General features: G+C 40.7%; 1 protein-coding gene across 5 annotated transcripts in view; it reads left to right on the plus strand.

The window, feature by feature from the left end:
* Positions 1–452: 452 nt before the first annotated feature.
* Positions 453–24,886, plus strand: part of STARD3NL (STARD3 N-terminal like) — a 50,158-nt gene continuing 25,724 nt past the window's right edge. For 4 of the 5 annotated variants that reach the window (XR_009542059.1, XR_009542060.1, XM_060157342.1 and 1 more), the window contains exon 1: positions 453–592. The gene's annotated coding sequence lies outside the window, so the exon portion shown is untranslated. The remainder of the gene's footprint in view (positions 593–24,886) is intronic. The other variant, XM_060157343.1, reaches the window with a different exon arrangement.

The raw sequence follows: 24,886 nt of genomic DNA on the forward strand, positions 1-24,886 counted from the left end.
AGAGAAACTGAAATGTCCTACTTTTTCATTCCTGGAGAGCCCGGAGGCCCTGAAATCCAGTCCCATGATTATTTTCCAGAGCTGGAGCCTAAATCCCCACCGAGCGACTGGAGGAAGGCGGAAGAATGGTCGAGGAGGGAGAAGCGACGTGTCACAAAACGGTGTGGTACGGGTTTAGGGCAAACCCAACCAGCCGGAGCTCCAGATTCCCACTCTCTCCTCAGGGCAGGCCGACCCGCCCTCTCCCGCCTTCCCGCGACGCTTACTGGGCAGTAGATTATTGACAGAGTCACTCACCAATCGCTGCTCTGCTACGGGGGGACACTCAGGCCCTTAGCCTTGTCTTTGGTCCCTCCGGCGAGATGCAGCCTCTGTGCGTCGACGTCAGCGTGCTGACGTCACGGGCCGGGTACTCGAGGAGCCGGGGGCCGCTGTCCGCGGGCGGTGGGCTGCGCGACGTCTGCAGGGCTCGATTCCCGGTCCAGCCCCGCCGAGCTCCGCCCCTCCGCCCGCGAAGAGTGCAGCGGGCGCAGCCACAGAGCCGCTGTCGCCGGGCCAGCCTAGGGCGGCCGGCCCGGAACCACCCGATGAGGTAGGCTGGGTTTCTCGTCACCCTATTTGACAGATTGGAAAACTGAGTCATCCGGGATCAGATGATTTGCCCGGGACTCACTGGAGACCCGCGAACGGAGGCCAGAGCCGAGCGTCCGGTTGTGTTTGTTGAGCCCTCGCCGTCCTCCGGGGAGGAGGAGGGGCTAGGCAGGCTGTATTTATAAAGGGTACGAAAGTGAAGCTGCAGATTGCGGAGCCCCTTTTCATCCAGGGTTTGGGCTGGGATTCAGGGGATGGATGCAGGTAGCGAGGTCTCCATTCCTTAACCCTGCGGACCCCGAGGAGCCCTCGATGGGGTCCAGACTGGTGCTGGCCCCTTGGGCCCTACAGAATGACCAAGAATGGTTACTGGGGTGATGCGTGGATTATACAGACAAGGTCGGTTACTGACCTCTTTTATTCATCAAGAAAAGCTGTGTTCGAAACAAAATTGAAAAATTAAAGCTCAAGTCCCGAATGTTCTGGCTCTGGTTTCAGTTCACTGCTTTGCCCACTCATGGGTATCTGGCCATATTTTGAAATCTCAGTAGCATGCTTATTTTTGTTTTAGGATTAGGAAGGGATTCTCTCTCTCTCTCTCTCAGTTCAAACATGAGTTAACATTGTGGAACTTTTCTTATCACTCTCTTCGTGTGCCAATTGTTCACCATGTCATGTGTCTTCTATTTCACAGATGGAATCACTGAATTCATCACTTGACTCAGTAATAGTTTGGATAAGTTTAGCAAGGTAATAAAGTAACAGGTCGAACCTCTCAATACTAATACTGGAATTAGTTGTTTCTTTCTCAGAATTCTTTGTTGAGAAGGGTTCTGAAAGATAATTCGTGTATATATATATATATATATATATATATAATATACACACACACACACACACACACAGTCTACCCATACACCCTTACAAAACAAAACAACTTAGGGTACCGTTGCTTTATTGATGGGTTCTAATAAGGTGGGGCATAATTCATGCTCATAAAGTGAAAATGTGTACTATAGGATATATGTATCCATATGTAGTATTTTGTACTGTGAAGAATTTATTTTCTTTAAATCTTGCTGTCTCAGACATTGACCTTTTAAGACTTTTATTGCAGTTATTTATGCAGTTATTTATGCAGTTATTGCATAAAACTGCATTAAAGAAATGAAATTAAAGCCGCTTCAGGGGACTTTTCCTTACTTAGGTTCACAGAAGAATGGTTATTATCATTTGACTTTAGTCTTTGGAAAATTTATCTGATGAGTGCCTCATCTATGCCATGCTTTGTTTTAGATGTTGGGGATTGAATGCTGAAACGTTTAGATAAGGATCCTGCCCTCAAGACCTTCCATTTTGGTGGAGATACTATAAATATATAAATAAAAATGACAATTTTAGATAATGATAAATGCTAGAAAAAATATTACAGGGGAAGGGGCTGGAGAGTGACTGGGATGTGGACGGAAGTTTAGATGTGGGTGATCAGAGGAGATTCCTTGAGGAAGTTTGGAGGAGACCTGAGTGTTTAGAATGAGTCAGCCATGGGAAGATGACTGGAAGTTTCCAAGCAGAAATTACAGTGCAAAGGAGCTGAAGGAAAAAGGAGCTTGGCATGTTCCAGGGATGGATGAAAAGCTGTGTGGTTGGAGTGAGGTGAACCTAGGGGAGAGGGAGATGGGGAGACACGGGGAGGAGATGACGCTCAAGAGGTAGGCAGGACTGAGGTCATCTGAACCCCAGGTAAGAATTGCAACCAGACAAAGGAAATAGGATTTAGATATAGTCAACGCTCTCCTTTTTTTTTTTTTTTTTTTTGCAGTAAGCGCTCCATTTTTTTAAGTGACATTCATAGAAGCTAACCAGCTCTCTGCTTTATATTGGTTATGAAATCACATGTATGAAATCATTACATGTATATATTTTTTACCGCTGGTCCTCTTTCTTAATGGAAAAATGTCTTCTTCCCTCAAGCGCTGTGTCCCAAGCTGTTTCTTTCCTGTTCATTCTTATTACAGGCAGGACTCTGAGCCTCTGCTTATCTTCCACTCCCTGCTTTTATCCTTCCTGCTCCCAAGCACGAGTCCTCTCCAGTGTTGATGTGCAGACATTAAGTCCCTGCACTTCCCCACGCAGAGTTCTAGGAAACTGCATTGTCAAGTGGATTACTGTTTTCCATTAAAACTTTTATTACTGACCAGAGACTTAACGTCTGCCTTTATTTAGTGCCTACGATGTACCAGGTGCATTATATGCATTCTGATCCTTCTAACCTTCTACTGCAAAGGTAAATCTTATCCCTTCTTGGTAGAAGAGGAAGCTTCTGCCTCAGGCCACCCAGGTGGTACTGAGGGAGCCCAGGTTTGAAACCAGTTAGCCTGCCCCCAAAGCCCATTCCATGCTACTCCACCTCACCGCTTCCCGAGTACATAACAACTACAGACCTCTGTTATTTGAAATTAATATTTTATGAAATAGCATTTTAGGGATCGTGATTCAGTCCTCTTAGTTTAAAGGTGAGACTGTGGAGGTCCATTGATATTCGGTGCTTTTAAAGGCGGAATTGGCACCAGATTCTCGCCCTGCTGATTCTCAGCCTAGTGTTCTTGTTTGCTTGTTTGTTTGTTTTTCTGCTATACTTACTTCATGAAAGTCCCTTCACAAGGAGTTTCTGTATACACAAAAATATAATTTTTCAGCATCATGAATTTACTGTCCATAACCTCATACAAGGCAATTTTTAAAAGATGAAGCAGTGCTGCTTCTTGGGCTAAAATAACCCCTTGTTTTATTTTACTTCTCTTTTTCAGCAGTGAGCAGGTGTAAATATTCTGGATGAATCTTGGTTCTCTTAGTAGAAAGTGGTTTCAAAATGACTTTAAAATTTAAGTTTTAACTTCACAAATCTTTGTAAGGGAGTTTTAAATTTACTGTTTTCCCAGCTTTAACCATTTGCTTACAATTATGGGAATATTGCCGAGTGTTTGCTGGCTCAGAGTTTCTGCTGGCAAGTAGAGTTTCTTCCTATAATTGAGGAAGCTGTTGGGTCAGCTCAGGAATACAACTTCTCTTTCTTAGTGTAATGTATTATCATTTTTAAAAAATGAGTAAAAATCAGTTCCTAAATTATATGGCTGGAAAATGGGTTACTTTGTTTCTACAATTTAAAAATACCCATTCTTTATTTCTAAGGTTTGCTTATTTTATTAATTATGATGGGGATATGGTTGATGAAAAATAGTAAATTAACAAATAGCTAACTTTACTTTCTGGTGGCTTTTTGACTCTCCTATAACTTAGTGGAGATTGTCTTTTCTATTAGTCAAATCAGAATAATGTTATTAGAATTAGTAACACCTTCTTTCTTAAACGTTGGAAGATATTTAAATTTAGCCAAAAGAGAGCTTTTGCTCTTTAAGTCATCTACGGGCTGTTTTGACTGAGTATCTCTATCCTTTATGATTGTTCATGCAACTGACCTCCACTTTCTGAAGGTCCAGGCTGTCATGATTTGGACTCAAATTATAGTGCGTGCTTCCACCATGAACTCAGTGCCCCAAACTGGACTCCTGGCCTTTCCAGCTTTAGTGCCATTGCTTGTGCTCTGCCTACAGCCTGGTATGCCTTCTAGATGGACAAACCGAGACAAAGTTCTACCTGTGCCTCTGTTTCCATCTATGCTCCTTCCTCAATGAGATACTTCCTGTATCTCTTTAATGGAAGCCTTCTCTTTCACAACATTTTTGGTAGTCTTTCTCGTGACAGTTTACCAATCTTGGTATCTTTGGTAATACACTATATTGTATGTGGGTATTCAAATATATGTTGACTTGAGCTTAAAAGGGACTTAACAATTCATGTTAGACATGCAAAGATTTTTGTAGATTATAGAGCCCTGTAGTTTATAGTTTAGCCCTTTTAGATTTGTAGAGCTTTTATTGCCTCCTCTTTGCGGGAAGCATTGTTATGCTTTTCTTGGCTTTGATTCAGTAGAACCTCTTTCCTGTTTTCAGTTGAGGGTCTGACTGCTACAGCTACCAAAGGGTCCCTTGAGAGGAACTCACCTCTTTGGGCTGTAAATATTGAAGACACATTGTTGCAAATAAAAATCAGTGTTCTCTGTGTTTATGGCTTTAGAAAAAAATAACAGTAATTCCAGTTTTTAATAGTGAAGATGAGAAAACTGAAGCCCAGAGGACTAGCCAGGGGCTCCTGTAGTGCCAGGCAGGGGAGCCTGGTCAGCACTCCTGGTTCACGGCGGCGGGGGCCAGTGTGGGCCAGCACTCGTGCTGATGTTCTGCTGCAGAATTCCTGGTAGCCTATTAAGAGTGTATCAGGGCTTCCCTGGTGGTGCAGTGGTTGAGAGTCCACCTGCCGATGCAGGGGACATGGGTTCGTGCCCCGGTCCGGGAAGATCCCACATGCCGCGGAGCGGCTGGGCCCGTGAGCCATGGCCGCTGAGCCTGCGCGTCCGGAGCCTGTGCTCCGCAACGGGAGAGGCCACAACAGTGAAAAGATTGTATCAGTACAGCTTAGGCCTTTTCCGGATTGTTACACTTGCTTTGCTAGTGAGTCGCCCTGGATCTGGGAGACACCTCTTGTTGTGACTCACGGTCAAAGCAGGACCTCTCACCAAGGATCCCGGACTGAGCTATTTAAGCCCGTGGGATCTTCCTGGGCAAACATTGGCTGGTATTGGGTTTGGCAGGCTCTTTAGTTTAAAACCTCTCTCTTCTACTTCCCCTCTCATCACAGTTTTCCAAAAAATATCTTGGGACTGGTGGGCATCCTTTGTATTAAACTTGGAGTGTGGAGGAATTCAGTCTAGTGCCTTCTAAGTTGCGGTAATTACAGGTTTCCACATCCCATATTTTCTAGGACAGTTTACTTTTCAGACACTGTGCATTGTTGCTCACTAGAGCATGTTCTTGTTTGCTTTTTATTTCAGGAAAATGTATTCTCATAATTCTTTTAATTAATCAATCACTTGCTGAATTAATGATGTAGAACCAGAGAATTTCAAGTTCATTTTCCTATCGGTATGGTATGTTAAATTCTTCCAAGGGAACACAAGGAGCTCTTGAGAAATTAGAATCTTCTCCAGCTGAGGTTGGAGCACCAGCCAGGACTTGCTTATGTTATTATTAATAAAAACTGACACTTAGGGCTTCCCTGGTGGCGCAGTGGTTGGAAGTCTGCCTGCCAATGCAGGGGACGCGAGTTCGTGACCCGGTCCGGGAAGATCCCGCGTGCCGCGGAGTGGCTGGGCCTGTGAGCCATGGCCGCTAAGCCTGCGCGTCCGGAGCCTGTGCTCTGCAACGGGAGAGACCACGACAGTGAGAGGCGCGTTCCACAAAAAAAAACCCTGACCCTTAGGGCTTCCTCTGTGTCAGGTGCTGTTTTAAATGCTGTGGGTCAGGGTTTCTCATCCTCAGCACTGTTGACATTTTGGGTTGGATAATTTTTTGTGGTGGGAGCTGTCCTGTGTGTCATAAGGAGTTTAGCAGCATCCCTGGGCTCTATGCCCTGGGTACCAGGGGCCCCTCCCCTAGCTGTGACAACCGAAAATGTCTCTAGACAAGCCAGCTGTCCTGAAGGGGGTAGTGAGCAGAGTCCTTCCCTCCACAGCCCAGACACCTTGAGAACAACTGCTTTATATAAACTAATTTATTCCTCTCAACAGCCCTCTAAGGTGGGTCATATTATTGTCCTCATTTTATGGAAGGAGAAGCTGAGGCATAGAGTGGTTAAGTAACTTGTCCGAGATTACACAACTAGTCAACAATCATACTGGATGTGAAACCAGGCACTGCTCTTCGTGAACCCTGGCCCAGCGCATCCAACAGACTGGGCGCAAACTGTTAGGGATCCAAAGACCCATGTAAACCAGGGGACAAAACAAATGCCTGTGGCATCAAGCAGGGCTGTGAGGTGGCTGGAGGGAACTGGGGAGCCTTGCCAGAATTGCCTGTTTTTCAAGAGAAGCTAGAAATCTGGATTTTATTTGTGTGAAAAAATTCTTATCTTTTAATATTGGCAATTCAGTGTTTACAAAACATCGTGCAAGCCACTAGACAGGCAAAGAGTATCACCTACATATGGACAAGATTTGGTCCTGGGCCATTAAAGTTTGTGGTCTCTTTTTGTGGAGACTTTGCAGCAATATAACATTATAGAGAATTGTGTATTCATTTGATGAGGGGCAAGGAGGTAGATTCTCTGTGGAGAGCGAAAGTTTCGCTTCTTGGAAGGCTCTGAAAATAAGGATGGGTGGGTGGAGCTTCTAGCTAGAAATGGTTGTCTTGCTTTCTTATAAGCCAAAAGAGTGCGAGACTTAGGCTGGCCATCTGTCACACTTTGAAATGTTAATGCTCTGCTGCCCAGACTCAGTTTGCAAGTTCTGTACTTTTATGTCCTCCAGCAGCATCACTCATAACAGTTTCTTTTATGACCTCTGCTTGTCCAGGTGTTAAAACCCATATCTTATATGACACTGAGAAAACATAAATTCTGAAATTCAGTGGCTATATCCTGGAGAAATGAACCACAACCATACCTCACTTTTTTAACAGCCAGTAAGCAGTTGAGTATGTTTTCACTCTCTAGGTAAGACCAGGCTGTCTGCCTGCTTTAGTAGCAGATGGAATTCTGCTGGCCTTTGCAGCATTTTCCTTGAGCCTGTGTGCCATCATGCCCCTGCTCTGGTGTGAAAAGCAAACTCCTTTTCTTATGCTGACTTTTCATGGCCTCCAGATCTGTCCTGTCCTTCAGTCCACAGTACCTCCTAAGACTCCCTCACGTGGGCCCCTCCCCCACTGTGGCCCAGTCTCCAGAACTTGTTCCTGGTCCTTCTTTGTTTTTAATTTCCTCTAGTCTGCCTCTTCCTTGCTATATGTCACCTTTTCATTTCTTCTGAAGCCATACATTTTCTCTTAGGCCAGCTTTTTTTTTTTTTTTTTTTTGCGGTTCACGGGCCTCTCACTGTTGTGGCCTCTCCCATTGCGGAGCACAGGCTCCGGACACGCAGGCTCAGCGGCCATGGCTCACGGGCCCAGCCACTCCGCGGCATGTGGGATCTTCCCGGACCGGGGCACGAACCCGTGTCCCCTGCATTGGCAGGCGGACTCTCAACCACTGCGCCACCAGGGAAGCTCTAGGCCAGCTTTTTCATCAAGCCTTTTCTAGCCACAAGAACCTAAAGTTTGGTCCTTTAGACTTATAGCTATCTTAGGCTTTAATTTCTAATTATTTGTATAAGCATTTTACCTCCTTTATAAAACTGTATTTTACTTGAGGATAGGGAACAGTCTTTCCCATCTCACTTTTTCCCCATGGCATCTAACATAGTGTTTTACATAGGGTAGATACTTAATATGTTTCAGTTTATTCACTGGAGTCTGGTAGATTTCCATTCATACAGTGATCTCTTCCCTTTCTTTCCATATATTTGTATCAGTTTATAATATAGTGTGTTGTTAGAGGGACTTCACTAAATAGAATTCAGAATATGTAGGAAAAAGTGATGACCAAATTAATTTGGGGAGGTTGGAGCATCTTTATTAATTACGTTGTCAGTGCTAGTAATCAGAGATGAAATATCCTTGGTTTATTTAATATAATGTATTAGAGCTCCAGACAACTGTGTAAACTTGTCTAACTTTAGGTAGCAAGCACCTAGACTCCATACTTTTATACAGTGATATTTGTAATTCATGAATTTAACAAACAAATTGAATGCCTAAAACATGGCCACGCATTTCCCTAGGTGCTAAGGGCACAGAAATGTCTTCTAGGAGCTTTTGGTATAGTACTGAGAATAAGACATGTAAACAATATGTGAAATACATATGAAAGATTAGAAGTGCTGGTAAAGAAAGATAATATATCAGTGGGATCAGAGAAGATTTCATTGAGGAAGTGATCCTTAAGCTTCCTTGAGCAATGAATAGGCTCCTATTGCTGTTAATCATTTGGCAGTTGGAGGGAAAGGCACTCCAGGCAGAAGGAGTATTAGGACAAAGGCACGGATGGTGCAACCACCTCGTGGACAAGGGAGCCAACAATGAGTTAGTACATCTAGAGCCCTGGGTGTGAGGGAAATGGAGTTTTGAGTAGAGGGAGGAAATGGTTTATTCAGGCTTTCATTTTAGAAAAGCTAGCATGAGAATGTTTTGCAGATAGTAGACTGAATTACAGAGTAATGTGGATAAACGCTGATTGGGAAAACCGTGGAAAAGACTGATGAGAGCTATTAGGAGGAATGACACAGTCACCAGTTAAGAATATAATGTTTGGAAGATAGAGCCAGTAGCAGAATCACATTTAACACATTGTCTTAATACAAGGTGTAAACGAGATCTTACTGATTATTATTGGTTAATTTTTCTTACCTTAAACATTTGTGAAGTATTTATAGGTAGTGTATATATATTATACATCAATGTCAGTATTTTTAAGTCATTCTTAAAATTTTCTTTTTTGATTTTGTAATTGTTTATTTCTTATTAATTATTTGAGAGCAAATAATTTGAGAGCAATTATTTGGAGACATGCTAGTTTCAAACCTCTATTGAGAACCTTGTGAGCTTAAACAGGTCTTACTTTAGTGATATCCTCTGCCTCTGTAACATGTGTTCCCAGCCCATTCTCATTATTAGGCTGTAGTTCATACTCTATTTTCTGGATATATTAGCTTGTAGTTGTATTGACTCTTATAATTAGTGGTCTTTGTTTCTGTGATCCTGTTTCCTGAAGCACAAGCTAGGTTGATAAAGTCCTCTGATGCTGATCTCTCAAGGCTCTGTGTTCCTTTGTGACCGCCTAAAAAGTCTGATGAAGAAAGAGGAAAGGGTACTGGTTTAAATCTCAGTATCAAGATTTGAGATTGACTTTCCTTCCAAGTCACATGCACCAAGCTTTGAACCTCAAACCTTGACTTACGGTAGAGATTAGTGATTTTTTTAAAGAACTGTGTTTTACCCATGTCTCAAATTATGGGAGATAACGTATGTAACTTCTGCCTGTTGGTAGATACCCCCGCGCAAACATGCCAATGGCCTTCCCTTTTATTGACTTGCTCTAGTTTGTGAGATACGAAGTTGGCCTCAGATAACTCCGGGGACAGTTGATGTTACATCTTCCCTAGCATTGCTACTAGTGTGCCACTTCTACCAGCTGTAGAGCCACTACAGGAGCAGTGAGTAGAGGATGGCTCTGACAACTAGAGCGACACTTGCAGGAACCCTTATCCTGCCAGAGAAGGAGTCTTGTGTTGTTGAATAAAAAGAAATGCATCTTGCCTCTAAATATCCACCTTGGCTTTGCTGTTTGCTCATCAGCTAGCTACTTATAGTTTAGCTTCTGTTTTCTCTGCATAGAGAAGATAGGTCTGGGGAGGCCTGCTAAGAATGTGTTCATCACACGTTCTTAATTCTAGTCTTTGAGATGAAGAAAGACAGTTACTAAAACAAGTTGTACACCTTTAGCTACCTTCCTATGGTTCCTAGGAGAGCAGTGAGCTCACTGCCTTGAGATATTATTGATTTTCAGATCTAGATCAATAAGATCATCAGTTCCACCCTGAGAATTGAAAGCGTTTGTTGGAAAATTGCTTGCAGTAAGTACTGAAGAAGTGGCATTACATAGTGCAAAGGTGCCCTTGTATGCACTGGAAAATATTTCAAGTTTCTTAACTGAGGGACCTTCATCTGTCTAGATAGTAATATGATGTTGATTCCATTATTGCCAAGGCTGGCAACACATCTCTAAGACGAAGGTTTAAATATTCATGAGAATATATGCACTAAGGAGCAACATGGTTCCTCTGAATTACTGTCAGCTGATGGTTGACTGGTTGACAGTATTAATGAGGTTAAAATTGGGAAAAATAGTGGTAACTCCATAATAACCATTCGATATTTTTGTGATTTTTAGGAAAGCTAAAATTAGATTTAGTTCTATGGGAAGAAAGAAAAGTCCTGGAAAATGATAGACAGTCAGCAACCGAAAAAAAAATCAGCAGTCTTTTGACTTGTGGAAAAGACTGACTCATGAAGGAAAATGAGGTTATGTGTAGCTTCTGTGATTGGGAAGATTAAGACAAAGGAGTTTCTAGGTAAGCTGTGGCGAAAATATTTGAGTGTAGGAGTTAAAGCTGAAGCTTTAACAAGCTGCAAAGTCAATTTGAGCACCAGGAGAGATCTATTAGGAGGAGAATCAGAGGCTGGAGAGAGACAGAAGAAGCTGGAGGAAGGTAGCTATAGTAACTCTGTTGTTCCAGTGATTCCGGGCCACTTGATAGCAGCTTCTGAAAAAGATGAGAGACAAATAAAGTAGTGTTCTTGTTTGTCAGAGGCCATCTTGAGAGAGACTTTTGAAAAATGGTGAGGTGTAGCTATAACATTCCAGCCATCTGACTCAACCAGTGCTGGTGATGTAACTGGCTACCGAGTTGTTGAGCCCTGCAGGGTGATCTAACAACATGTACCACCCAACATGACTTTGACCACTGTGTGGCCTGTTTTCATTTTGCCAACCTATGATCTTTGGAAGAACAGATATACATTGTCAAAAGACCTTCCTCTGTCCAGCTGGCCCATCCTCCCCTGGACCAAGCAACATCCCACTGGCATGGTTATTGTCAAGAGTATACACTTGATTTCTTTCCCCTCTCTCCGGTCGCTCCCTTGTAGTATTTATATATCTGCTTCCTTGACTGTTTGGAAGTTTTTGTGAGAGCAGGGAAACTCTTGCATTACCTTTTGGATCCTTTAAAATATCTGCTTGGAGTTTTACATTCTGTAGGTGTTCAATGCTTATTATTTAAGAAAATGAGAACTCTTAGAGGATTTAAATAGGGCCCGCCTCATAATTATTTTCTGTTCTACAAGTAGATGCACTTTCTTTGGTTTTTTCCCCCTTCTTCTTTTATGGAGAGAAAGGAGAACATTCTGATTTCTGTTGTGTCTCATGGCTGTTAATAATTTCCATCTGAATGCTGTTGACTCCCTTTCTGTTTCTCTCTCAGACTTCTCCCCTGAACTCCTGACTCATATCCAACTGCTTACTTTTATTTCCACTTAGATATTAATAAGCATCTTATACTCCATGTGTCCAAAGTGAGCTGATGTTCTCCCTCAGAGTCGCCCCTCCTGTAGCTTCTCCCTTTCAGTAAATAGTGAGTCCATCCCTCCCTTCCCACAGGCTATAAATCTGTCAGCTCTCCTTTAGTCCTCCCTTTGTCCTGTATCCCATGCCCAACCCATCCCCTACTGCTTTTGGCTCTGTGTCTGGAACCAACCGCTATCACCACCCTCATCTACTAAGGCAGTATGTCCTCCCTCTCCTGAATTATTGCCGTAGTCCCCTAAAGGGGCTCCCCGCTTCTGTGCTTCTGTCAGCCAGAGCATCTCCTAAAGCTTCAGCTGCATCAGCCTTCTCTTCTACTGAAAAGCTTCCAGCGTCTTCCCATCTCATTCAAAATCTTTACTGTGGCCTCTGATGCGCCACAAGGCCATCCCAAGTTGTTGACTTCTCCGTTAATCACCTCCCGCTGCTCTTCCATGCTGTCGGCTCCTGCAAAGCTGGAAGCTAACGACCTGCTGAACTCCTGCCTGGCCCGCACCACCCCACGCTCAGGCCCCTGCCTGTCCTCTTTCTCCACCTGCCCTGCTCTTTCTTCTGATACTGCCTGTGACGTCTCTCCCTTATCACCTGCTAGTCCTTGCTCCACCTCTGTTCACCTGTAAATGACCTCAGTGAGCTCATCCAGACCAAGCAGTGTACGGTTACAGGGCTCCTCTGTTTATCCTGTGTCCCTGCACTCTAGAAGGTAAGCTCTGTGAGGGGAGAAAATTCCTTCAGCTTTATTCATTGCCGCATCCCCAGTGCTCAGAGGAGGACCTGATATGTTTTTGGTAGTTCAAAACCTATTTGTGGAGTAAATGAAGTAGATGCGGTATATTCTCGGCAAACTTTGAATTTTCAAAAATTATCAAGTGCAATTTTTAAATCTTATAGTATACATCCAGGTTCAGTTTCTTAATAAACGTTTTAGATTTGCCTCATAAATTATGAAAACATCAATATGTATTTACCCAGCTATCTTTAAATCTTAGTATTTCCCTCTATATGTCAAATAAAAGTTCACTAATATTTCTAATATTGCTATAGAAATAGGTCACTTAGAAATTAAGTTGCCATAAGAACAGGTTTGGGCTTGGGAGATAAATTAGTGTCTGTGAGGGGAGCGACTTAAAAACACCATCACGTACTTGTTTTCTGCTTTAATTCTTCCAAGTCATTGATGCTAGTTTCTAAATAAATTTGAGTCTTGAAACATGCTGTCAAAAAGTTAACTTCTCTTTATGCACACACAATTACTTTTATCTGTTGATATTAACAGAAATTGTTAAATGAGATGAGACTGCAAGAAATGACCTAGAGCTTGATTAGAGAGCCTTAATGTGTGTCGAGGGGGAAGAGGGCAGAACACATAGCAGCAGAGTGAGCAGACTTATCAGGATGGAATAAAATGTTTCATTACCTCCCAAATGAATATGAACAACAATAGAAAATATGACACCTGGAACGTAAGTATTAAGAATAAAACCATGGAATTGATACATAGAGATATTACTATGGAGTTGGAGTTCTAAATTCTTGAAGCAAAGTAAGAGAAAGAAGGGAGTGCAGTTGAAATGTAGGTCCCAGTGGAATAAGTCAGCTGCATGAATAAAACAACACATGGTGCCCACAAGCCTCGGTGGATGATGCGTTGTAAAAGATCCATCTTTCCCCAGGTGTCTGGGAAGAGTATAAGTACTAACATACGGAACAAGTGAAGGATAAAGTTGGCCATTAAAAGCTTACAGTAAAGTTATGTCTTGTGCACATTTTCACTAAAGACCGGAGCAAACTTGAGACCCCCAAACTGTTGCATGGTGTGCACTCCGTTATTTCATTTAAGCCTTGTGACGACACAACAACAGCAAAAGACTATTATTAGGTATTTGGTATTGGCTCAAAATCCAGACAGAATGACTCCTGTCTGCAGTCACAAGCACTTTAGAAGTGTTCATCCAATCTCCATTTGTGTCCAAGAAATTTGATAGTTTTATTAGGGGCAGAATGATTTGGATGCCCAGAAATCTTATATAGGTTTTCCTTTGAGTCTATCAGTGTGTCTCAAATTGTCACGTACATAGGAATTATTACACAGAGGTATGTGTACAAAATCCACATGCATTCTCTTTTATAGAATGAGTTATGAAGTTTTCTAAGATGATTCCAGTTGCTTATTCTGCTCTTAAAGGTAGCTCATACTTACAGTAAAGTTAATTTAATGAATTTTTGCAGTGAAAATTTGTCTTTATTCATGTTTATATAAACACACACACAACATATACATATGTATACTATATACTTATTATGTTTAAATATATTTATATCATATATACATGTTTATATATACTGGATGGATTGATAGATAGATAGAGCAACTCTATCCCAAAACATCCTTATGTCCTTATGTTTTTCTGAACTATTCAGAGGTTAAGAATTTCTAAGAATAAGGGAATTCTCCTGCATAATCAGAATACTAGACTATAATCAATTTTCCAGCTGTCTTTTGTAGCATTATCTTTTGGGTTTTTTGGGTTTTTTTAAATTCAGGATTCAGTCTAGACTTCTGCATTGCATTTGATGGTTGTGGCTCTTTATGCTTTTTTAAGTTTGAAGAGTATCCACACCGCTTTCCTACCTTTTGTTCTCGTTTTGGTTTTCAACATGTTGACTTCGCTTAAAATTCCAGAATACCGGTCTTTTAGAATGTCCCACCTACTGTGTTTGTTTGTTTCCTTATGGCTGAATTCAGGCCAAACATTTTTTGGCAAGGGAACATCATAATTGTTGTTATATACCTGTGACTGTATCACATTAAAAGGCATATAATGTCAGCTTGTTCTAATATTGGTAATGCTGTTTGATTACTTGGTACAGGTGGAGACTACCAGATCTCTCTACTATAAAGTCATATTATTCCCAGTGAAATTATTAAATATTCTGAGGGGTTACACTTTGAGACTATGAATATCCTATTCCCCAACAATGTTTTAATAATTTTAAGCATCCAGTAAAGATCCTTGCCCGAATCACTTACTCCAGCTGGGGCTTACAAACCGTTGATTTATCTAATTTTATTAATTTTTTCTACATTTCTTAATCTAACATTTGTTTCCTGTAAAGGAGAATTTCTACCCTCTCTTTTTTGCAATATTACGATGGACTCATGGAACTTCTTAATTTTTCCAACATAAATTCCAGCATTACAGTCATTATTCATTTTTATGTTCAAGTCACCCAATCTGACCCGCGGGAACTCGTCACAGCCTACACAATTTTGTTTTTTTTTTTTTAATGATTATGGCTTTTTGTGCCTTCTCTTAAGAAATCTTTGCCTACAAAAAGGTTTTAAAAATATTCTCCTGCAAATTCTTGTATCAGTTTTATATTTTTAACTTTTCTGCCTATGATCCATCTTGAATTATTTTTTGCATGGTTTGAGTTAGGGTTTGAGATTCATGGTTTTTTTCAATTTTGATATCTGGTTGTCTCAGCATCATACTTTCTTTTCTTGTTGGATTGCTTTGACATCTTTGTCAAAAGTAAAATCATGTAAGTGTGGGTCTGTTTCTAGACTCTTCCTTATGTTCCACTGATCTATTTGTTGATCCTTCTGCTAGTGCCACGCTGCCTTACTGAAGTGTTATAGAAAATCTTTAAGTAGTGTGTCTTCCAATTTTGTTCTTTTTCAAGATTGCTTTGGATATTCTCATTTCTTTGCATTTCTGTATACATTTTAGAATTAGCTTATCCGTTTCTACCAAAAAAGCTTGATGAGATTATGATTGGGATTGAGTTGAATCTATAGATCAATTTGGGGAGAATTGAAATCTTAACAGTATGAATTCTTCCAACCCATAAACATGGTCAGCTCTCTGTTTATTTTCATCTTCTTTGATTTCGCTCAGCAGTGTTTTTTCACTTTACAGTGTTTTATGTTTTTGGTGCTATTTTAAAAGCATTCCACCCCCTCCTCATTTCTTCCTACTCCCAACTGCCTAGAATGGAGGGATTGGTAAACAGGTGAATCACAACATCCTGAATAAGCTATTTTTTTTGTTTTCTTTTGTTTTTTGATGTTTTGTTGTTTTGTCTTATTTCGTTTTTATCTAAAGTAGATTGAAAATAATCTTGAGGCAGCATGATCGATGTCTGTGTACACTATTTTCTGATAGGGGCAGAGAGGTGTAGAAGAATGAGGGGAAGCAAAAGCCTCCCTGAGAAAGTGACCTTTGAGTTACGGCTTATTAGGATGGCTAAGAGTCATAGAGATAAGGAAAGTAGCACTCAAGGTAGGGAGAAAAATACAAGCCGGGGTTGGTGAGAATGTGATTCCTTTAGGGAACTGCTTGTGATTTGTAGTATGGTGAAATGATTCTGGAGAGGTAGGCAGAAGTAGGCCATGTGTTAGGTTAGGCAAGATTAAGGAATTTGAGCTCTACCTGAAGGTCCCAGGAAACTAATAAATGATCTCATAAATTTAATTTGATCCCCTAAAAAATCTACAGGTGTTGGGTGAGAATTACCTTAGTTTATCAATAAATTTATTTTTCTAGTGTGCCTTGACTTGCTTTGCCCATTTTTCTAATTGGATTTAAGGTTTTTATTATCTGTCTTTCAATACTCTTGTTTTGCTTCTAATGTTTTTGAATAGAGAAACTTGATTTTTACGTATTCAGTTCTGTTTTCCATTGTAGATTGTCTTAGAAAGAATTCCACATCCTAAAATCATGTGTTATTTACCACCATTTCTTCTACTATGTAAACCATACAAACGATTTTGCTTTGTTAGCTTTTTAATAAAATCTTCAGTATATTTTGATAAGTAGATTTCCTTCTCCATGTACTTGAATGACTGGTTAATAGTTTTATTCTTTTGCAACTGAATTTTGATGGTATCTTTATCATCTGTAGATATTTTTTGGTTTACACAAGTTTTTCCTTGCAGAAAAGCTTAGGGAAGTACAGGCCCCACAGTGGCTTATTGGTAATGAGTTTTCCTTGGCCGTCAGTGTTTTTATTATTTTTTTAATTGAACTAATGCTTAATATTTTGGAAATTTCCTATGACGGTTAACATTTCTGGCTTCTACGGATAAATAACAGTATCCTCTATGTCCACACGTTTGGCCCTGGAATATTCGGCATACGCCCCCCTCCTGTTTGCCGGTTGTTCCTTGTCTCCCGACACTGATTGTCAGTTGCCCATTTTTGTTCAGCTTACTGTGGTGTTTTTTGCAATATCACATATTTTTCCCTAGGTCTCTTTCAAAGCCTGGAGAATAAGAGACTTGAGAGAGACACATTTTAAGAAAAGTGGAAGGTAGTGGATATCTATGCGGAAATGAAGAGTAGTCAAAACATACATAATTTCAAAGCTTTTTGGCTCAAATAAGTTGTAAGTTGTGTTCATGTGTGCTTTCGAAATGCAGTGAAACATTTCAGTGGGTAAACAGAAATATTTGCCTTCTGATTAGGTTTAGTTTTTTTTTTTAAAATATGAGTTTTGACTTATTTTTGTGATGTTTCAGGAATACATTCTAATATGTGGGTCCTACTTGTGGGAGCTATTGTGAGGCTTAAATGACATAATGTATGTTAAGTACTCAGCACCAAGCCTGACTCAGTCTCAGTGTAAGGAAGCTATTGATTTTGTTAATATGTTAATATAAGGCATACACTATTACATAATATAATAATATGTTAATAGGTGGGATAGGTTTGTACTTATGTTCTTTTGTTCTTGTTCTTGGTCAGATAATGTTAGGATTATGCTAGCTTTATTTAATGATAGGATAGATAGCTTTTCTTTCTTTTTAATGTTCTGGAACAGTTTATAGGATTTTGTTTATCTTTTATTTAAAATTTTGAAATACCTGTCATACTCTCTGACTCTCATTCCTTTGCTAGGTAATTCTTTGTCAACTTTTTCACTTTTCTTTTGGGGATGGTTCATTCTATTCAGGCGATCTATATCTTCTTGATGTAATATATATTTTTTTTCAGAGTATGGACTTTCTTTATGATTTTCAAATGTGATTAGTATAAAGTATCACTTACACTTTGAAAAATAAGCTCTCCTATTATGGGACTTGTATTCCTTTCCTAATCTCCCCTCCCGAACCTAGGTTACCTATGTTCCCTTTTAAAAGACTAATTTTGGGGTTTATTTATATTTTTTAAATTTGTGGAAATGTTCATCCATGTGCAAAAGTAGAGGGTTTAATATAATGAATAACATTGTATTCATTCCTCAGATTGGAACAATTATTCTTCTTCTTTTGGATTTATTTATTAATTGTACCCATTGTTTTTCTTTTTTATATTTTTTTCCCATGGGGATAGAGTTTTTGTAAGTTTGTTGTTTAAATGCCTAATTCTTTAATTTTATTCTTTATTGAAAAGTAATTAGAGCACTTTAAGGAAGTGAATTTGATAATAAGCTTAACTTTGACAGCTTTCCACTGTCACTATTTTCTAAATAGTTTGTTTTAATTTTAAAATATTTTTATCTCAGTAGTTATTTTAGAAAATACTATGTTATAAATTTCTATTTTATGCATTATTTGTTCTGTATTTAGCTCCTAATTGCAAGGCTTACTGAATTAGATTTTTTTTTTTTTTTCGGTACGCGGGTCTCTCGCTGTTGTGGCCTCTCTCGTTGCAGAGCACAGGCTCCGGACGCGCAGGCTCAGTGGCCATGGCTCACGGGCCCAGCCGCTCCGCGGCATGTGGCGGACCAGGGCACAAACCCGTGTACCCTGCATCGGCAGGGGGACTCTCAACCACTGCGCCATCAGGGAAGCCCTAGATTTTTTTTTTGATAGTCTAGTTTTATGATCAATTTTGTAAACATGGCATATCTTCAAAATAGCACATACTCTATGGTTGTAGGGTTGAAAAAATAATTATCTATCTTTAAAAAACTTAGAGTATTCAAATAATCTGTATCCATGTTTGTATCTTTAAAATACTCAGTAGATTTTAAAAAGTAATCTTCAAAAACTTCCCATTTTGATTATAATCTATCACTAAGTAAGCTTTTGCAATTTTTTAGTTTTTTTTTTTTTTTGAGTATAGTTGACTTACAATGTTGTGTTAGTTTCAGGTGTACAGCAAAGTGAATCAGTTATACACATACATATATCCACTCTTTTTTAGATTCTTCGTTTTTAAAGATGCATTTTGTATTTCTGTTATTTCTGGTAAGGAATACATGGATACTGATTGGTAAATCTTAAACCTGATTTCAAACGTATTACACTTCTTAAATTTAAAAATATCAAATATTAGCTATACTTGCCTAGTTAAGAGTATATATATAAAAATCCTCAGAACTTAATTATACATCTTGAGTCTTCGAAGTTTTTGTGTACTTATTAAAAATCTTTAGCTGAACTGTGTACCCTCCCCTGCTTTTTATTGAGTATGAACTCGTAATCATACCCAAATGCTTACAAGTCAGATTTAAAATAAGCAAATATTGGATCACCGTTGCATAATCAAGTTGTTACTATAGCTTTGGATTGAGCTTGGTAACTGTCATGTACTTAATAATTCTACTTAAGGAAAATTATTGATAATTATATGTAGGTTTATAAAGAGATATTGGAAGAATACTGGAGTGATGAATACAACCTTTATATAATTCTCTTTTGAAACGTTACCACTTGCATACTATATACAGAATATGCTAATATTTTTTGGTGGCTAACTGTCACTAAAATGGTCTCTGGATGATATCTCTAGAAGCTCCTAAAGAGCAATTTTGTACGATAAGCCCGTTGAGGGTCATCAGGAGACGTCCAGACGTTTATCTCCCAAAAAGCTTCTCAGTGGCATCACGTTGGTGACTTTATTAGGTTTGAGTCCAGCCATCTTTCTTGTTGACTGAGAAACCTCATTTGTCGGCTTGTGTAATCAGAGCCCAAGGGAGAGTGGCTCTTTCTCACATGGGTAAACTTACATCTCAGAATCTCCAGTGAACACTGTTAACTGCCGTGTAGACTGGATATTTATTTCAAGCTGACCATTCTATTGTCTCCCTATCACATTTTAATAAGAAGCACAGAATTGTGAAAGGTTGTGGGAGGCATGTAGGGAATTATTAAACTGTTCAGTGACAAAAGGCTGATGATACCCTGATGCCATCACACTAATGATAGGAATAGGAAGGCCAGTGGATTGAAGATACTTAAAATCAAACAGACAAGGTGTCCCCACTTGAAGAGTGCCAGACTGGGCACAGGTGCCATTTGCTTGTGACACTCCTTTTCCTGTATTTTCGGGACTGACCCACCCTCTTTCTGATGGGCACATTCCCTCTTCACCTCTTTAGATCTGAACATATGTCGTGTCACCTTGTTCTTATGTCTTGGCCTACGAGCCGTTTTGCTTCTTGAAGGGCAGAGCACATCTACTCTGATTCATTATGTGCAGATTTTATGGTTTAACTTTCAGAGGGCAGTATTATTTCAATTGTTTCAACATTCTCTCCCCATTGTAGTCCTGATGATATGGGCAAATCTATAAAAAGCCTAGCAGAGTTTCATACATACACATAGATCTTTTTCTTCTTCCTTTTTAAAACATTTCACTCATTTTCAGTTGGAAAATCAATAGGAATCTGCTGGAAAAAAATTTGATTCCTTGATTCAAAGTTTTTTCTTTAAAGTAATGCCAAACGGTTGGGTGATTTTAGATGCTTTAAAAACATTTTTTTTACTTATTAATTTAAAATAACTTTGTTTTCCATATTTCTTTATCCAGTAATTTCCTATTGCTACAACTACTAATCTGGATGTGATGTGTAGGTGGTTTAAAATTCAATCCAATAGTCTAGATTTTAGAAATGTTTTCTAGACATTCTATTTAACTTGTAATACGTAAAGCATAAAGTAAGCCAGGGCTGTTTTGAAATGTGAACATAATGGTAGCGGACATTTGCCAAAGACAGGTTTGTTTGATCTTGATTTTATTAACCTTCCTGTAGTGCTTCATCGTGATAGTTCTCCAGCCCAGGAAGCTGGAATGTTACACAAATGCATCAACTCCCTAACCTCAGCCGCTGCCAGGCTTTCTAAAGACACTTTCATCAGAGTTATACCAGGTCTTTACCTTCCAAGGTAAAATGGACATACCTATAGCATCAGTGCCATGAAGAAGTCCAGGATGATGAATCATACCTTTTTTTGTTGCTTAGAACATCTTTAACCACAAACCAACTTTATGATGTTTTAAAAACATAAGCAGATCATTTAAGAAGACACTAAATAAAAGTTTTTAATTTATGAAAGTTTGAATAGTTGGTTGAGTCTGACGTGTAGATTTCCCAGGTCTTCTTAGGCATGCAGAACTTTCCTTCTCTCATACTTTAGAATAGGAAGGTTGTCTTATGTGTTTCTGTTGCTGTGGATTAGCTTCCTTCCCACAGCTCTCTCTTCTCTCTGCATGTTTACTTCCAAAGCATCTGTGTTTGTTAGTTATCATGCCTCTTTCTCATACTGGCAAAGTATGTTTGTAAATGTCAGGTTACTCCCTGACATACGATTCCCGTTCTCCACTTCTAGCTGTTTCATTTTGGAAACTGTGGGCTCTACACAGAGCTTTTAAAAACCATCATAAACCAGGTCTCGTAACACGTGGTGGGCCTTGCAAGAAGAGAGTCAGATTGAGGTGCTTCTTGCCCCCAGAGGAACCCAGACCCGGGGTAGAGTGGGCACAGCTGGGGCAGCTCGTGTCTTTAGGGACAAATCCAATGACTGCATCCCAGGGGCCATTTGAACACCTTCTGATGTCCCTCCTGTTTCCTTCTAGGAATCTGATGGAGAGGGTTCCTCCTGTTTCCTTCTAGGAATCTGATGGAGAGGACAGAAGTGGAAGACCCGAGTCTTAATTCTAAGATATATCTTGAAATATCCCTCAGATGGGTGTGTCCTTATATAATCTGCATAGGCCTCAGCTGCTACCTTTTTGTTTTTTTCATCTGTAAGCAAACATTTACTTCAGAGGCGAGAATAATTTCGGCAACACAGATGAATAAAGCTTTTTTTTTAATTAATTTATTTTTGGGTGTGCTGGGTGTTCATTGCTGAGCGCGGGCTTTCTCTGGTTACAGCGAGTCGGGGCTTCATTGCAGTGTGTGGGCTTCTCATTGCAGTGGCTTCTCCTGTTGCGGAGCATGGGCTTCAGGAGTTGCAGCGCGCGGGCCCCAGAGCACGCGGGCTTCAGTAGTTGTGGCGCACCAGCTCAGTAGTTGTGGCTCGCCAGCTCAGTAGTTGTGGCTCGCAGGCTCTAGCGCGCAGGCTCAGCAATTGTGGCGCACGGGCTTAGTTGCTCCGCGGCATGTGGGACCTTCCTGGACCAGGGCTCAAACCCGTGTCCCCTGCATTGGCAGGCGGATTCTTAACCACTGCGCCACCAGGGAAGTCCCTGAAGAAAGCTTTGAAAGAACAAGAAGAGACACAATCTGCAGGTGTAGGATTCTCTTTGCCTGTCAGGCGACAGGGGAATAGATCAGAGTGGCAGACTCAGATGACTCCAGGCTAGGTCGAGGCTGAGGCCAAGTGGAGAGTGCGGGCTCCATCTAAAGAGTTCAGCATCTTCTTGGCTTTATTCTTATGGTAAGGGAATGCAGGCCTGGCTATTCTGTGTCTTTTAACTTTTCCAGAGAAGCTAGACATCTGGAATTTTAGATGAAAGATCATTACTTAAAATGTTAGCAATTAGTTCAAGATCTTTAGAAACACCGTACAAGACCAAGCAAAACATGTCTGTAAGCCAAATCTGCTCCACTGGCCTTTGGAAAAGATGATAAATATTTTTAGTGTCTGTTATTCTCAATTCTCTCTCTCTTGGAGGAGAACCTACAGTGTCCTGCTGTGGCCGGAAGTAATACAGAGGAGAAGCCTGGGTGCCTGGGTTGAGAGACTTGGTTTGGCCGCCCCAGTAGGTGCCCAGAGGCCCTTTCCACTTCTCCCAGGAGAGACTGTGGGACTTCTGTAAAATGCTAGCAGTGGTAGCTACTGCGCTATAGCAGCTGCTGTTTACCATCTGGGTGGTATCAATTCTGTGCTGAAGCAGATGGAGCTGAAGTTTTGGCTTAGCTTTGCTAAGATTATTTTAAACCAGCCTGGGGACCAGTGCAGTAGTAACATCTCAAAGATGTAAGCTATTCTTTCTGGAAGCAAAAGGATTTCAGGTTTTTGGGTTTTCCCACGTGCACAGGGTATCATCATTTAGGAAGCCACCAGTATCGATATGGTAGAATTTTTCTCCAGTTCTAGCAGTGTGGGATTAAGGGAAGAGAATACGGCAGAGAGCTGTGTGTGTTTGGGCTGTAAGTACTGCTGAAGTGGCCCTTAGATAAGGCAACAAGACCACCTGTGCCTGAGCTGTGCTGTGTCACGAGAGCCACCTGTGGAAAAATAAGACTGGATTACAGGTTTTTGCTAATTGCAGAATCAGAGCATGCATTGGAAAAATTAATATTCATCAATCAGCCTATTTTTTGCTAATTATAACACAGAACCTCTACATCTCACATGGCTCCCCTTTGAAAAGCTGATGGAAGCAGCAGTCTCCCTTTCTAGAAAACTACAGGCAGTAAAGGAAATATTTTAGGCTTTGTGAACCATGTAGTCTCTGTTGTGACTGTTCACCTCTGCTGTCTTCATGTGAAAGTGTCCATAGCAATCGATACCAACCATAGGACTGCATGTGGTAGTATTCTAATAAAACTCGGTATTAAGAAACAAGCAGCCTGCAATATTTGACTTACAGGCTATAGTATGTTGACTCCTAGTTTAGAACATTGACAGCTGTGGTAGATTGGAGTATTTCTCAGCAAATGTCCACTTACCTTCTGCTCCTCTTTGGATGGAATGTACATCTCAGCTCCATGCCCTCTGGGCTTGGCCTTGAGATATAGTTGACCTCTAGAATGTGAACAGAGATTGCAGTGTGTCTACATGGTCGAGCTTGTCTCCTGTGCTCTTGCCATTTGCCGTGAAGAGAACATGTCGTTTCTCCGTGACCACTTCCCCACGTAGTCCTGGTCCAAGGGGAAAGGCAAACAGGCAGCAGACTTAGACGCAACACAGTTTGAAGCCAAGCTCTGCTGTCCACTACCTGAAGCAGAGTTGCCAGCTGGGCCCAGACTAGACCAGCTGAACTGCAGGCACCCTGCAGACGCATGAGCTTGAGAACACACGTAGATTGTTTTAAGCCATTGGGTTTGGGGCTAGTTTGCGAGCACAGCGTGATTGTAGAAATAGCTAGCCAATATAGAGGAGGATAGTTACCCATCCAGATAAAACAATTATGATATGAATCTCTTTTTCAAAAACCAAAATAACAAAAGAGGATGCTCATCTCCTTACACAAATTCCAGTAAAAGATAAGGGGATGGTTTTCTTTATTTTATAATTCTCCACCCCACTCCTTATCACCTTCCCCCCTCCCCATGCTTCTTCCATAGTTGGAATAAACCCTGCATTGTAGATTCAGTCTCCTGGGGTACAGCTAATCAGAACTTAATACCCTCTTTAGAGAGGCATAGCTTTCCTCAAGCCAACCCCAGAGAGGACTCAGTACAAGAACTGGATATTTAATACTTTCAATATTATATCTGGGAAAATATCCAAGCTTTTCTTCAGAAACAAACAGTGTGGTCTCCTCAGTTCAGCAGAGTTTTTTGAGAACCCGCTCGGCGTTAGTGTCTGGGCTAGATGCTAGACAGGATTTATGCAGTCAATATCTGTTTTGTTCTTGCTGTGTGCTGTGTACTGAGGTAGTCCCTGGGGACACAGGGATGTGCAAATCAAATTCAAGGCCTTCAAGGAGCACTCCAGCTAGCAGGAGGGCGGGCAAGTAAGTGGATAATTAAGGCACCGTGTGGTAAGCGGTACCATAAGTGGCATATCCACAGTCCTAGGGGAGCTTGGAGGAGATGCACTTGGCCTTGCGTGGGGATTGGAATGTGGGGAGCATTTCAGGAAAGTCTTCTTGAAGGAATTGACACTTGAACTGAATCCTTCTGAAGGACATGGTTAGGATGAAATCCTATCATTGTAGAGTAGAAAGAGGCTTTAGAAGTATCTTCCTCTTGACACATTAAAAGGAAGCTCTCCCTCCCTTTTAAAATTTGCTTCTGTCCCAGACAGAGATCAGTCTGA

This window comes from Lagenorhynchus albirostris, chromosome 8, assembly GCF_949774975.1.
Source record: "Lagenorhynchus albirostris chromosome 8, mLagAlb1.1, whole genome shotgun sequence".
Classification (NCBI taxonomy): domain Eukaryota; kingdom Metazoa; phylum Chordata; class Mammalia; order Artiodactyla; family Delphinidae; genus Lagenorhynchus; species Lagenorhynchus albirostris.